The following is a 13402-nucleotide window of genomic DNA, read 5'->3' as shown; positions in this document are numbered from 1 at the left end:
TTAGACTTGACTTTATTTTGGGGGTGTTTTGGTTGGTGTCTGCAGCTTGCGAGGATTTCAGACCTTTTGTTCAGGAGATTAGGGCTAGAATGATCTATTATTGCTAGTTTCTCGGCCTGGCATAGATTACAAGAACCTGAGCTGTTGATCAATGTGTTTGATCTCCTGACAATGGACCAGGAGATTTGGAAGGCTCTATTGCTTTCTTTTAGAGACCAAACATGTTTTGAAAGCTCAGTCTCTCCTTGATAATTCTTCAGGTTGAACGACTTTTTGTGGTTATTGAACCTTGTTTTGAACTCCTCCGCACATACCAATATAAATAGACTTAGAATACCCGGCAGTCACTTCCGCTTTGTATACTATGGAAGGGGTCAAGCACTCTCCTCCGAGGGGGCAGGTCTCTCGCATTCTGCAGTTGCATCCACGGTTGGGTGGGTTTTCAACGGCCTTTGAAAGAACTTTTTTATTGTGGCTGTTGATAAGAGCCTTTGCGTTTCTCATGCAGCTGTAGCTTAATTTGAGGGTATTTTTGTTGAATATTTGATGGAGCCTGTGTCCTGGGGGAAAGTGCTTGGCCACTAACTTCAGAAAAGTTTTACCGATGTTTGTCTTTACAGTTTTGCTAAATGGGGGGTTAAACCATGTGATTTTCCTGGTTCTTTTGTTCCTTTTCGCTGAGGCAGGCCGGGTTTCTGGTTCGAATTTGAGGTCACAGTCGTAGCCACTTGAGATGAGCGCCTCTTTGTATGCTGGTGACGCTTCGTTGAATAATATAATATAATTATATTTTGGTTATCTTTGGAATGCATGGCACTTTGGACTTTGGTCCAAATTTCCAAATTATATACATGCATGGGTGTCCTCATATCATATATGTTATAACATAGACGGTTAATGTTTTGTTTATTAGTAGGCTTATGTGAATTCATGTTTGGAAGTGTATACTAAAGTTACGATGATTAACCTTTGATTTTACTTGCATTTCCCACAATTCTTTGCGTTTTTCTTTTTTTTTTTCACAAGAAAGTTAATCCCTAATCGTGAAGATATTTGCACAGATTTCGTGTGACCGAGTGAGTGCAAACACGATCCATAATATATTCACTTAATATTTAGCCACCCTCACTTGATATCTTCTTCATAATCTTTTAATTTTTGGGGTTTTTTATTTGTTAAAGGAACGCGTCGAGGGGGTCACGTACGCCATCGATCATTTGCCGGTTGAATCTTCAAATAAGCCAATCACGTTGAAGGAAGAGAGAACGAGAGAAAGAGAGAGATGTGGAGAGAGGTGGAGGGAGAAAACAATTAACTTAGTTGAAAAGACGCTCTATCAAAGGGAGCCTATAGCTAATACAAGTAATTGACTTAAGTGGCAAAATCAAACTCAAACGGAGTGTGATAAACGGTTTACTTTGTCTGAAAAAAAAGAAGCTAAATAGATATAGATCTGTAAAATTAACGGCATGGACATTTTGCCTCCTGCAAATATTCGTCCCTCCCAGGGAACTATAGAATCGGAGTTCACGGAACACCGGTTTCTTACCATAATCGCGGTGCAAATGTGGGGAGAAGATGATGAGGGTATATATTATGTAGTTTACTTTCCATTAAATGTCTAAGGCAGTCTCATGATTTTATTTTCGTTATAATATTTAATATTCCTGTTTTTTATCCATTACTTATGGTTGTTTGTGTCTTAATCCGTTTCTGATAAGAAAACCACCCCCCCCCCTCCTCCTCCCCTCCAAACTGTGCTAATGTAAGTCAGTTTCTTCATTTTCTTTTCATTTCGAATACCCTATGTTCCGATTTTGCTGTTTTTTTTATCATTCCCGTACAGTAGTTTGCGTTTTATAATCCGTCTCTGAAGAAAAACTCCTCCCCTCCTCACTACTTTTTCTTCCTGTTTTTAATTTTTACTTAGAAGTTTGGATACGGATTTGTATCAGGGTTTTTCTGTGTATCGGATTGTTTTTCTCTTTTGTTTTAATGTACCTCACGCACTGAAACACGTACATGATGTTGTAAATGTACGATGATGTGTTTTAGTAGAAGTAGTAGTAGTAAAAAATGGTCTAGTTTATTAACTAAAAAATGTTGCTCCTGTTTAAAGGTCTGTGTATCGAAGAACGAGAAATATCTGAAAATGCTGCAGCTTGCAGCAGCGTTGCCTCCTAGAACCCCTCTAGAAAGATGGTCCCTTGCACCCCAGCTACCCTCCCTCTGTCACAAGTATAATCTGTGCCTTTGCAATATGTGTATAAGTGTACATTAGCCTGCAGTATATATAGACACGCGCATATTGTCTGCACCTAAGTTAGTACCATACTTTTCGAGTTTCCGTCCTTTTTTTTTTGCTCTTTCCGTTTCAGGTTGAAAATGATATTTGATTATATATTTTTTTTGACATGGCAGAAACTGTGGAAGAACTTTAAAAGTCATTCCGTATTGTTTTAAGCCAATAAACCGTTAATTGTATATATTTCATTGAAATATGTTCGAAACGTCACCTCTTCCTGTTTTTCTAATTTAATTTATTAATATACCTACCATGAGAAAGCCAAATATCCTCTCTGTCTTTTAACGCATGGTTAAAATAATCTATAGCAAATCAAGTATTTTACAAGTAATGGAATAGGTCAAAACATATATATATATATATATATATATATATATATATATATATATATATATATATATATATATATATATATATATATATATATATATATATATATATATATATATATATATATATATATATATATATATATATATATATATATATATATATATATATATATATATATATATATATATAGGTCATAGCTTGATATGACATTTACCCGTGAAAGAGGAAACTGTACCAAACATTCAATAAATTCATTTTTATCCAGAGTTGGTTAAAAGGTTTAGGCAATATTAGCATTTGTTGGCCTTATTGTCTCTTTCCGGCTTTACTATTATATTGAATCTTTGAATTTAAGGGAAAACTTTGAAAATTTAGACTTAATTTGGTTACCAGCGTTCATGTGGATTCATACCTGTTACATTCGAAACAACTTTTAACGGAAAGGAATTCTTTATTAGTCAGCATAGAGAAAGGACATTTTCGGAAAAACCAAAGAGTTTTGAAATTGTATAAATATGCAGCTTTCAGGAAATGACTCGACGTGAACTTAAGTAAACATTACACAAGAATGTGCTATTGATTCTATTTGACTTTCAAGGTCAACACTCCAAAATAAACGAAATATTATGCTGAGTTCATTCGTAATGTTCATGCACCATATAAAACCTATATAGGCAATTATATACGTACCGGTATATGTCCAATATACTAAGCCGGGGTTAATTTATACCTTTAGGTATAAGGAATTGAAGCAACCACGGGCATCCGCTGGAGAAACAAAAATTCGGAGGGTGGCAAGCACAGTTTTTCACTTACCCGTTAACTTTCCAAAGAATTAGTTAGGATTAATCGTTTGAGACTAAAAATTGAACCTGTTAGTCTGAGAATGGGAGAGTGGCGTAGCAAGGAGATTCAGTACTGTACCCTATTTTTTTCATTTGCTCCATTTCCTCAAATTTGGCAGATGAAGACATTTGCAACCTGGCAACTTCGGTATAGCTCGCCTCTCAAGGGGTTGCACAGTGGATTGATCGTAAGACCTCTTATTATTTGTTTCTGTTTTGGGAGACCGAATACTGTGACTAGCCGAGCAATATATTAAAACTTAAAACAGAAAAGTAACATTTTGTTTCATAACTACAGAATACAGTTGCATAATCAGACGCATATATAGGAAGCATTTCCGATTGTGTGTATAATGTTAATGGCTGGGAGTAAAGGGGTGCAGCATTTTCAATAGTTCTTGGCCTCTTGGCTGAGATCCCCCCCCCCCTCCCCTCCGCAAATGTGTAAGCCTATTGTGATAATATTCTAAACATATATTGAGCTAAGCAAATATTTCAAATAAATCACATTGCAAATACAAATCAAAATATAACATGACAAGAAAAGAAAAAACATGACAAGAGTTTGAAGAACATGTTCCTCGATGACGTCACAGACTATACACGCTGTGGTTCACCTCATGTAATATAGGATAATTTAGCCACTGAAAATATAGTGTACATTCAATCATTAAACATTATATCGTGCGATAGAACAATTTATTGAGACTGTATGTGTTAAGCTATAGCAGTGTTAAATATTCTCCATCTATATAAGGTAAGAGTTACCTTATCTATAGGTAAGAGTTACGTTTTCTTCCATAGAAATATCCGTTTAAATACAGAATTCTATCACTTTGGGGAAAACTTCTTATCGGTAACGGATATAGATGATATTGGACGATGTAAGCAATTTTGTTTATGACAATTTCAGAAGCAACTATTTTGAAGTACCTAAATCCCTTCAAGTAAAACGACTGAGAATCATCCTATCATGGGCGGCGGAAGCACTTTTAATCTGGGGGAGGGGGGGGGGCACCGGCGTCGAAGGACACTTTGCAGAAATTCGATTGGACTGATGCAGCCTGATATTTAGTACTCTTATTGTATTATATTATTTGCGTATACACATCACTCCAGCAACACGTATCACCTTCTTTCATCAATCTATGTTTACAAGTTGATGTTTGATTGGCGTAACCATTCAGGTACTTATACAAAATGCTAATTGCTAAAGTAGGAATCTGCCGAATTAGAGTTTATTTCTTGTTAAGAGCTTAACAATTTTTTTCCATTCGAAATAGCTTTGAGTTTGACCCACAGATATTCATTAATAATTCTAAATTAGGCTTATAGATCTCTTACTGAAATATCGCTGACCTATAATAAGGTGATCAAGAGTATAATTTTTATGTAGAAAAAGGGCACATTTTTAACCTGAGGAAAAGTGGGAGGCACGTGCCCCCTGTGCCCCCGGTTCCGCCGCCCTTGCGTCCATATATAGCTGTAACACGACAGGCTACTTTAGAGATGATTAAAAAACAAAATGAACGGGAGACCTATTTTCTGGATGCCTAGAGTCGGAGGTACAGAAGGCGAAAAATAATAAACGATCTCGATGAAATATATATTTTATTGTTCATTATTATTTCTAAATTTTAGTTTGAAAAAAAAAGGAAAGAAGAAGCGATATTGTAAGGTTTAAACTATTTCACTTGTTTGACCCAGAAGGTTCTATGCCATACGAAATTGTTCCCTGGACACCTTGGGGATCATATTAGATGAAATTAATGACTAGAGCAGGATGAATTCCGTTCATAGAAACTGTAAGACATTGTTTATTGCAATTTTTAAATATCGATTTAAATAAAGCCCCTTCTAGAAGTCATCGAAATCATGCATTGAAATTATGGACTTGGAATACATCTCCATAGTGTGTCCTATATTGCATACATGCTGTGCTGTATTTTCATTATATATTGACATTTATTCAAGAGTAAGTTGTAGCCGTGTGTATAGCAGAGGTGGTCAAACCGGAAGACGGGGGGGGGGGGGGGGGAGGAGCCACCCGATCAACCCTTTTCCAATGTCTTGTGAAAAATCTCAAATATTATCCTAAGTAAATATTTGTCCCCGTTTGTACATTTCTGTAATCAAAAAGTGGCTTTTTGTTGAGAAATTAAGAAAGAATATAATGAAAAAAGGAACGTTTTGTTCAGGAATTTAAAACAGAAATTGTAATTAAAACTTAAAGTGCCGTTTTAAAGTTTGTTGAAAAATACTCCAATACTGGAAATTGTGGTACAGAACGCACAGACGATCCATTTTGTAAGAGATAGGTTTTGATATAAGTTTGTGGCTTGCCGCCTCAAATCAAAGTGACATGTCCCGCTGCAACAAGACCCCCCCCCCCCACCACCCACACACATCTTTCAGACTGAACCCTCTTCTGCGGCCGCTGGATGTGTAGGTGAGAACGACAGCCAGACCATCAATGAAACGATATGTAAGTTTATAACCACAATGTAAACCATGTCATAGTGACGATGAATTCTAGCCTATTCTTGTTCAAGGAGAAACAAATTTGGTTGCGATCCCCTTATCAACAAGGTAACCTATATATTGTGTTTTATTTATCCGTGGTTGGACACGTTAAGTTTAATAGCGAAAAGGGGTACCATCTGTTCCATTAATAAGCGATGAGTATTGTCAGAGGACTTTAAAGTGTTGTACGCAGTCATGTAACTTTATTGTCCAGGTTCATGGGAATTCGCAAAAGTACGCAATGCGACAAAGTGACTTAATCAAATTTATATAGTGTGCCTATATATTATACACGGTGAACTATTGCCTGGATAAAACTACTCAGGGTTGACCATTGCGTTTTGTGGTTTCAATTCATTTTCCCAGATACGTCCGACGTGCTCAGCTAAACGTTTACTGACTCAGTTCCAACATGGACTGGGGATAGTGTGAGCCTAATCGTTTAGCACCGATACTATGCCAGGTGAGCACGCATGGGAGCAGTTATAACAGAAGTGAGTTACATGCGCACATAGCTTTGATATTCAATTACATTGGATATCCATACAGTTTGGATTGTTCGATGCTCCTCTGTAGGTTCTCAATTTCCCTTGAAGAGGAGAACAAAGATTTGAACGTTCAGTGAGAAACGTCAGGGTCAACTATCACTACGATGAAATAGGCCATATAGCGTATAGATCTACTTTGGGGTGGGAGGGGGGATTTTCTCAGAAACTTCATTCACACAAGAGAAAAAAAAACTCGGTGCAAGGAAATCTCACTCATGGAAGTCTCAAAACTAAGAAACCATAAACAAATATAAAGCTTAAAGGAATGGCGAGAGCCCATGCACCCGAGATCCCCAGGCAGAATTAGGAATTATCGGTAACACAATTAGTGATGAGCGCAAAGTTATATCATACGAATAACGAGGTAGGTTACTCGATACAACTTTGAAGTATCCTTTATCCGTGTCATCTAATATTTCATGTTTTTTCCACTGACGGAAGGCTGAACTTTGACCCTGTTTCATCTAACTTACATTAAAGCGGATATCCGAATCCTGTTTTGTTATCATGGACAGTGGTCATGTGAAGCGCTTACCTGAGTAGTAAGAAAATGATCTTCGTTCATGTTTCTGTGTTAGGGTCTAGAGGTCTCAAGTGCGCAAGATTTGAAAGGTGAAATGCATTGTAATCCCCTCCCCGACACATTAAGGTAGGGGTACAGGTAGGAGCATAGGTAGGGGCACAGGTGGGGAAACAGGTAGGGCATGAACCTTCACGGAAAGGCCAGAAGGGTGAATCCACTTTAAAAAAACATAGATATATGGCCGTCAGGTTGCTGACGTCGACTCCTTCAGGTCGACCCATATAGGTCCACACATATATGTTACATAGAACTGTCATGAGTATTTTTGTCAGAAGATAGGCTCGAATAGTACTCTTTGTCCCCCTATCGAAAAGTACTCACCCCCTCCCCACCCCCTTTAAAACTATGTCTAGCAACGTCTCCGATTCTTGGTATTCCCGTTCTCCTTCTCTATAGTTGATATAGTAAGACACAATCTGGAGTTCGTTCTTAGCGTGAAATTATTCAAACCTGCACAAAACTTGCAACGGCGTATAGAGCGACCTATATATAGTATTAGAGTCTGGAAGGCATCTGAAATTGTGTATTCTTCATCTTAAATCTCTCCTAATCCTGGAGCTATACCTTTCAAAAGAGAAGTATTTGGTATCCGTATTGGAGCATAAAGTGAATAGCTAAGAGGGAATCAATACAAATATCGTGGTATACCAGAATTATGTTTCAAACTTTCACAAGGAACATTGCTGCCTTTTTTTGGCCATAAATTCATGGCCATTAAAAGGCAATTGTGTTTTTTTTTTCTTCAAAATAATTGTTCCACAGAGTAATATTACGTCGATGGAAGCACTTGTAAAAGTTATTTTCCACTTACACTTTCCACTTACAGACTTTTTAACTTCAGTTGATGTCATTATTTTCAATTCGTTTAACCATTTCAAATTTACAGTGCATTTATAACGTCTACACTGTGCAGTGCTAAAATTACACGTTTTTTCTTCGATATACGTTTATGTGCATGTCTGAAAACATGTTATATATGGTTTTTTAAATCAACGAAAGTGTAAAACAAGAACATTGAAAACTAAGAGCCAATAATCCTTTCGGTTCCAAGAATTCTTTGCCACAATTTCAAGTGGCTATGCAATGGGTTTGCATGGAAACTAAAGTTGGGAATTTGTAGCACGCACTTAAAACTCCGTAAATACCTTTCATCACGAAGAAAAAGAAAACAAAGAACCAAGCACTATGTATTTTAGATCCTCCTGCAAGCAGGAGCTCGCGAAGAAGCCTCATTGGCTTATCAAAGCCGCAAGCTGACCGAAGTCAGTCTCTTACATTCAAATTTAACGTCCATGATTATGAATTGTCAATTGTCAACAACTCTGTAACTGGACAACATACATTAATCTTGGAGTGACTCGAACCGGGGACCTTATGATTGGAAGGCACCGGCGTTAACCACTGAGCTAACACTCCACACTATACTTTATTTCGGGCTTGTACATGCAATCATGAAACAACGTAAAGTGTGGAGTTTCGAAGGAACCTCGTGTCAAACGGTGCATATACATCCAAACAAAGTATATTGCATAAGAGGAGAAATATAGTTAACAATTCAAAATACAGAAACGTGATTTTTTTTACAATTCAAGTTGATTTACAAATTATCGGGGATATTCTCTTGTAAGGAAAGGTATATATTAATCAGTTCATGCTTCCCATGATAGGCCTATGCCATGTTTCTAATAGAAATGTTTCATTGGTGTGTGATTATGGGTGTGTGCGTGTGTGTACGTTATACGTTTGGGTCCATTCGAAGGAAGCCACCTGATGCTTTCATTAAATGTACCCCCCCCCCCTCCCAATGCCCATCATATTTTGTGTGGTTTTGGCCATTCAGGAGCCTCGAAAGCCAGGTATAGGGCGTCGGGGACAATTTCGGAATGTTGCCGAGCCGCCGTTTTAAGTGTTCAAATTCCATTCAGTACCTTCTGTATTGTCAATGATGATACGAAGTTGCTACGTTAGTTGATAAGTAACCAAACGCTAGTACAATGTAACTATACAAGTATGTAGATGATGGCATCTTAGCTTTATTCTTTCTGTTGTCGAAGCTACGAATTTTCGCTTTTGTTATATAAGTGATTATGTAATACCAGTATAAGCGATACAGGGTGAATACAGGGTTCAGTTGCACAAAATCTAGTAACGTGCAAGCACTCAAATCGAAGGAAATGAATGAGTATACGGATTTGTCAATGAGGATATAAGTTATAATAGCCTATATATTTTCCATCGTACCGCTGAGGGTCGGATGATGTTAGCTTCTGGCCGCTGAGGGCCTGAATGCAATCATATATGCTCGTGTCGCAAATGGGAAAGAGGAAGAACTTTAGATTATAACAACTGTGATTCGAGGGTCGAAAGAAAGTACTCGAGGGTTCCTCTTGTGATTTAGCTAGGTTCCCATAACACTACCTGTAAGTTGCATGATATATAGCCTACTATATATTGTGTTTATGATATGTAATTCATTCTAAGAAAACTTAGCATAAAAAATGAGTGAAATATTGTAACATCTCTCACGTGATGTGAAACGCCACAAGGAAAAGGTTCCGTTAAGTATTTCTTTCATGTACGGTAGTTGAAATTTTGCAATCTATCAGTGAGGGAACCTAAGTCATTGAGAATTGAACTTGAAGGACTTTGTGAAAGACGTTTTTGTTGTATTAGGGGTTTAACTTGAGTCAGTTGTTGGCAAGTTTAAAGTCGGTAGGGTGTAAATAGGGTTTGTCTGAAAGAACAGTGACATATTTACGTTATATTGGATGAACGATATTAATGACAAGAGAATTGAATACAAATTCGGATTATTGGGGTAAATTAAGTTGAGAGTTTAAATTGTTGTATTTTGTAAGGTTGTGAAAACGAACCTATATATTGTTTACATAAAGGAGAAGTAATGGTATTTGGGTGGATTTGTGTGATATAATAATTTCGATACACAATGGTGTATTTCACTGCTATATTTTACAGGGTCATACTCCTTGACGGCCGCCTCAGGGACAACCTCCCGTTTTTGTTGTATACATTTGTCCACGTTTACATCAAGGGGGGTGTAACGCCTACTCCAAACATCAATGCATATACAAAAGGAACACTGTGCAAACGGCCTATCGCGCGAGCCGATTATACCCGCCAACTCATTCGCGCCATTTGAACCTGTTTATTCGCGCCAGTGTCGAGATGGCATAATAAAGACGAGGACAACATAACGTTAGAGTTCAGCTTATATTTAAGTTGTAATATTATATGTTTTTATATATCTGTGTTTTTATGTTTGTATAAATCCAAGAAGCTTAATAAGTAACTCCAAATCTAATTTGGTTGTTGATGTATTTTTTTTCGACATCGTCACTCATCAGAACAAGCTTTTATTACTTTCTCCTCATGTTTCTTGATTTCTCAGTCTGGATATGACTTGTGACATCTTCTTTAGGATTTTTGTTTCCGATTCAAAACAAATTGTGTAAAATTGATTGTAACATATCGTGTTTATATACACTTAAATGGTTATGTATAGTACCAACTCCTCACGCCTGGCGCGACTTTGCCCGGTGAACCAAACTTAGAAGTTACTGGTATATATTCTCCCGGCATGGTTTCATGTATACCATATATCTTTCATGCATGTAACGTTTGATTATTATTTCCCCATATGCAGATTGAGTCAAATTCACCCCAATTAAAATCATTTCGTTAAACCGAGCGTAAGTGATGCTACAGCACGTGATACTGTATAGGCCTATTAGGTTATCAACCTCAAACTCCGCAGCAGCCCGATCTCGATCCAATGGTTCTTGTTTACCTGTTTACTTTTAGATTAATCAATCTATCGATGATTATACACGTCGATTACTATGAACTATAGCTGATTAATAATCATGTTGTTGTTCTCGGAACGGATGTGATGTCACTTGATGTCACGGTGGTCTTTTCCAGGGATCAAATACTTTCGTATGTGGGAAATGGTTTTTCTTGCGGTTAAGGTGTTGTTCGGTTGTTTTCTTTTCTACCGTTCTGTATATATTACCGTATACTAAAGACCGTATACAAGGTCACGTCTCAGTTCTTAACCATGCAGATCATGTGACGGACCGTGAACTTTAACCAGACCGTCAACGGCCAAGTAACCCGTGAAAATTATAATGGTCGATTCCTTTTTTGCATTTCACGAAAATGATATTACATTATATTTGCTTGTGCAAATTTTGGCACCAACTCAACGATCTTCTATGAACCACCGTATGCGGTGAAAATAAATGTGATGAGAACAGCAATAAGAAAAATCATATTTCATAAGGCCGAAAACTTGATGAAGTCAAAATATGACATGATAGCATTGATTTAATTGCCAACACTGCATATAGAGTCCACTCTGAAAATGTGTTAAGAAAAAGAAAACAAAGAGTCAAATGTTTCATAAGTTAACGTTGATTGATTAATTTATTAATTTATTTTATGTTAATGGACTAAACTTTCTTATGTTTTGTCGGCTTTATTACTCAATATATAGCCCATATCTAATAACTACACTTACAAAGAAAAAGAGAAGAAATTTAAGGCTGCTTGGAAGGCGTATATTTTCTGATATTAAATATATAATATCAGGCCTGACCAGTGGGAGGGGGGTGGGTTGGGATCAGGCGAGGTTACAGTCTTACAAGGTGCCCTTTGTGCACTGGGAACAAAATTCTAAGGGCAACTTGGAGAAGGAAATCCTTCGATTTCTTCCTGAGGAAAATCCAATCTTAATATAACCACATACCTTTTTCGTGACTTGGGAAATATAGGCACGAGCGTTCATACACATGTTGACCTTACCATTTTCCCCTCATAAGATGATGCTCACGTGATATATTTGACAGTCTGACATTCAAACTGTTTCGCGAGAAAAAAAAATCCTCTTTATCAAAGCAAATGTTTTCATAAGTCTTTAAGAGCAATTAAATAACATGAAAAGAAAACATTCACCAAAATGAAACAATAGGATATGATTTCACTAACCATCCTCCAGCGAGCAACCTATTCATGCAGAGGTTGACTTTATTATTATGTCGCAAGGGAATATTACACACGAGAAAGCATCTTGCAAGGTTCTTTATTACTGTATTTAGGATTTAGATTTTAAAGAAGATATTTGATGCTATTATAGAAAGTGATTCGGTAGCTTGTGTAATTTGATCGTGTCTAAGTCATTTCCCCCATTCCCCTAGATGGATACTGTCCTCCACTACCTGCACCCCCCCCCCTTCCCCACCCCATCCGGCTTCTCGAAACATCTGGATACGGACACTGGAAGGAACTCTAACAAAATATGAAAGAATTCCTTGTAACAATATAGTTTATACCGCCAGATCTGTGGAGGAGATCTCGTACAATGTTGACCACCAGTGTGATGCAGTGTTGAGGAACGTGATACATGTCCGATACTGTCGAGTGCAACCCTGCACACCACGTACCTTTCAAGTTGAAATATGACAATATGGATATTTGTTTTAAATTTTATAAACGAAAAGAATTATCATTAAAATCTGAATGAAGTTTTCACATTCATTTCAATAACAGAAGGGATGAAAAATTTATAGGAATCACTACGATTTTTTTACAATCAGTATTTGTATCTGTGTGCCGTTGTTTCTGTGTGTTTTGCGTTTCAATATTCGTTTCGATTTGACTCAAACAGCAGTACCAGCGCTATACATATACTTTCGTATGGGTCAACAGCGTGGGTGGGTAGGTTATTATGATTACCATGGTAACCCTGACCAAAGCCCATCATCTCACACATGGCGTTTTAGCGTCAAAATATAAGGAGTATTTATATTGATTGTTATTTTGAATATATATAGTCATGTTATATCCATACTTAAATTGCTTTTTTTATAAAGTAAAGATAAACTCATTGAGGCATATTTCAGGTCGTTTAACTTTCGTATTTAAATTGTGCCCTAAAATAAGAATCATATATGCATGAGACCCGGCAATGAAAGCAATTTCAGACAATTTTGGAATTAGTTCAGTTTCCTTTTAGAGCGATTCATTTTATTGAACAGAGTCTCTGTTTAAGTTCGAGATTCGGCCTTAGGATTCACAAATGATTTCGAGTTTCGAACCTCTGGACATACATACCATCAGTGTCCATAACCTAGATGGTTATAGAGTCTCCGCATATTAAGCGCAAAGCTGGCGTTCGAATCCTGGTGGAGGTTGGAAGTTTTCACTGTTCTAGATTTTCCAACCCATTCCAATACAAACTACAAAA

The sequence above is a fragment of the Apostichopus japonicus genome, chromosome 8 (assembly GCF_037975245.1).
Source record: "Apostichopus japonicus isolate 1M-3 chromosome 8, ASM3797524v1, whole genome shotgun sequence".
In the NCBI taxonomy this organism is placed as follows: Eukaryota; Metazoa; Echinodermata; class Holothuroidea; order Aspidochirotida; family Stichopodidae; genus Apostichopus; species Apostichopus japonicus.
Note: the sequence above shows the minus strand (reverse complement) of the source record.